Source organism: Benincasa hispida, chromosome 8, assembly GCF_009727055.1.
Source record: "Benincasa hispida cultivar B227 chromosome 8, ASM972705v1, whole genome shotgun sequence".
NCBI classification, from domain to species: Eukaryota; Viridiplantae; Streptophyta; class Magnoliopsida; order Cucurbitales; family Cucurbitaceae; genus Benincasa; species Benincasa hispida.
The window spans coordinates 12127497-12131336 of record NC_052356.1 but is presented as its reverse complement, the minus strand read 5'-3'; positions in this window follow the sequence as shown (position 1 = coordinate 12131336).

The following is a 3840-nucleotide window of genomic DNA, read 5'->3' as shown; positions in this document are numbered from 1 at the left end:
GAGACGTTGTTCCCTTAAGTGCTGACTTTGGATCTTGAACAAGGGGCCCCACCCTCTCATTGGCCCGAGAGGGACTCGGTTTGTTGATTGGATCACAGATCAATTGTTCATTAGAGAATCAGTGGGACTTAAGGAACAAGTGGTAATCTCAGGGGTAAAACAGACATTTGACCTAACCGTTATTACAAACAACCTGTGACGGGTTAACTTACTAATCATGGTTATATCAAATGGATATAATATATAGATATTTGTAATACATAGTAGAATAAGAGAAAAAATCTAAAAATATATTACATCTTTAAAGTATTTGCAAATATGGATTAGTTGACTAGTCAATCTTTGAATTTTTTTAAAATTTTCAATTTTGTCCTCCTTGTCTTATCTTGTTGTATACCTTTTTTTAGTCTTTTTCTTTTCTTTCTCTTCTTAGATTTTTGCTTCTTCCCTCCCTTTTTTCATTTTTTTTTCATTTTCTTTTCTATCTCAGTTTTTGCTTTTTCGTTTTTCTTTATTTTATTCTTTCCTTTATCCGATTTTGGCGTCTTTCCTTTATTTTTTATTTTCTTTCATTTCCATCTTTTTCCCTTTCTTTTTCTTTCTTTTATGTTTTATTTTCTTTTATTTTCTTCTTTTTTTCCTTTCTTTTTTCCTTTTTTTTTAATTTTCTTTTCTTTCTTTGATTTTTGCTTATTCTTTTTATTTTTATTTTTATTTTCTTTCTTCGGTTCTTTCTTTTTATTTTTATTTTTATTTTCTTTCCTTTATCTGATTTTTGCTTCTTCCCTTATCTTTTTTTATTATTTTATTTTCTTTTCTTTCTTCAATTTTTGCTTCTTTCCTTTCCTTTTCTTTTTTTTAGTTTTTCTTTCATTCGTGGTTTTTGCTTCCTTTTTTTTATTTGATTTTCTTTCCTTTTTGTTTTTGCTTCTTCTCTTTCTCTTATGTTAAAAATTTTTCTTTTCTTTATTTGAATTTTTTCTTCTTCCCTTTTTTTTTCACAAGAATTATGAGGCTAAGTTTCGTACCTAGGACTTAAAAGTACTCAATTCATAAGTGATTTAACACCACAAGTCAATCATCAAGTTTGATTATTATAACAAATAATAAATATAAATAGCAAATGAAAGTCTATCAGTGATAGCCACTAATATTTTCTATCACTGATAGCTTAATCTTTGATTATATTTTCATAGTTAATAGCCACTTATAGAAATCTATCATTGATAGCCAACTTAGTGAATTTAATTAATAAAGTTGAATCTCAAACTAAAATGCAAGTGGAATGCCTAGAAGTTATCACTAATAGCATGTATCAGTGATAGAAGCTATCATCGAAAAGAAAAGAGACTTATAAATATTTGGGAAGGACAAGAAAGGGACAAATAGGTGTTTAGTGGCTATGATTGATAGAAGCTACTACTGATAGCATAGTACCAATAATAGAAGCTAATACTAATAGCATGTTATCAATCAGGATTGGCAACGGGGCCGAGGCGGGGTGGAAGGGGGACATCGCCCGTCCCCGGCCCTATGGGGAAATTCTCCCCCATCCCTGCCCCCATTCCTGCCATTTGAAAGTGGGGATGGGGCGAGAGATCCCCATTGGGGAAACGGGGTCCCCATGGGGCCCCATTTTTGTTTTCCTGTTAGGATTCCCCTACTAATTCCCCACGGAGATTCTCCATTTTTTTTAATTAAAATTTATATTAAAATTTGATTAAAATGGGCTTGACTTTGGGCTTAGATTTAGAATTTAGATATTTAATATTGGGCTTCACAACACTATAAGTCTAGACATTATAAATATACATATAATAAGTTATTTTGTATATTATAAAATATATTATTATAAATATTAAAAATATAAATATATCAAATCGGGTCGGGGGTCGGGGTCGGTGGGGATACTGCCCCCATCCCCACCCATCCCGGACGGGGCCCCGAAAAATTTCTTCGGTTTGACCCCATCCCCAGTCAAATCAGGGGATTCCCCGCGCCGATCGAGGCGGGGCCCCACAGAGACCCGATCCCACAGGGAATTTTGCAACCCTATTATCAATGATAGAGGCTATCCGATAGCACACTATCAACGATAGAAGCTACCACTGATAGCACGTTATCGGTGATAGAGAACTATCACTAATAGCATGATATTATTGAGATCATTGATAGCATCTTATCAGTGATGTTATCAGTGGAAGAAGCTATCACTGATAACCACAATATGAATGATGTTAGTGATACCGGTGATAAAGCTTAATGTATCTATATATCAAGTTTCTTTCAAAAGTGATAACCAGTTATAGAAGTCTATCATTGATAGCATTAAGTGTTAATATTTGGTTGATTCTAATTAATGAAAGTCTATCAGTGATAACAACTGATAGCTGCTATCAGTGATAACCATGATAAGAGATTATTAGTGATAACTACTATGGTAATCAAAATTGTTGGTATTCTTTCAAAGTTGATCACTATTTATAAATCTATCATTGATAACTACTGATAGCCTTAAGTAGTAATATTTCAACGTTGATTCCAATTGATGAAAGTGAATCAATGATAGCTACTGATAATTGATAGCATATTAAAAGCTAATACTTCAAGATTGTATTAATTTTTCTCAAATTGAAAGCTATCGCTGACAGAAACTATCATCGATAGCAATTGATAGAAGCTATCAACGATAGCAGCTGATATCAGCTATCAGTGGTTATCACTAATAGCTGCTATCAGTGGTAGCTTTTAATTTGAGAAAACCGGGAAGAAGCGAACAAAATGATGGCTAGGTATGGGTTTTTTAGTCTTTTACCATTTTTTGATCTGTATATGCAGTTATTTTATCCTTGTACTACATATTCTATTATTTTGGGCTTGAATTCTATTTATGCAACTAGCCCATAATATATCTACAATTAGGAGAATTCAACTAATGGTCTTTAGTGGAATGACCCATTAGTTAACAGATAGGGGTTAATTCGGTGTAATGAGTTTAGCCAATTAATTTCGGATCGTTGGAGCCCATGATCTGTAGGCCCGCGAGGTCCCCCTACTAACTCGTAAATGGATTAGCTTTAGAGTAGTGTGATAAGTTAATTTGAAACATTCAAATTAGAATTAAAAGAATTAGTAATTATATGAGATATAATTACACGTTTAATATTAAGAATTAAACGGAATAGGAGAATTAATATTTAAATATGATGTAAATATATGAAGGTGAATTTGTGTAAAATTAATTTAATATTTGATATTAAATGAATTAGAATTAATTAAATTGTTTAAATAATTATTTATTATTTTTATTAGAAAAATTAATTTATGAAATTAATTTTGCAAAATGAATAATATTTTCAATTTTAGAAATCAAATTGAATTGTGAAATCATTTTGGTAAAAATTGAAAAGTTTGAAACACAAAATGGAATGTTAGTTTTTTCCAATAACACCTTCAACTTGCTCACACAAAACCCACCTAAGTTTGACTTCAATAACTCCAAGCATGAGTTGCATCTCATGCAACCATCTTCTCTGCATGAAAGTCTTGCAATATATTGAGAAGATTGGAGTGGAATTGAGGCATGCATCTATAGAATTTTTGCTGAAAATTCGAGTTGAAGAAGTTGTTATTCAAGTGGGTTGTAGGAGTGAGTTCTTCTCCAAGTTCCCTTCATTCAAGCTTATTTTGAGTCCCACAACTCAATCTAAAGTTCCAAGAGAATAGTGGGGAAGATCTTTAGGTGGATTACAACAAGATTTGGAGAAGTTTGTAGATGAGAATCAAGATTTCAAGAAGTTCTACAAAGGTATGGCTTGAAACCCCCTTGTTATGGTATGA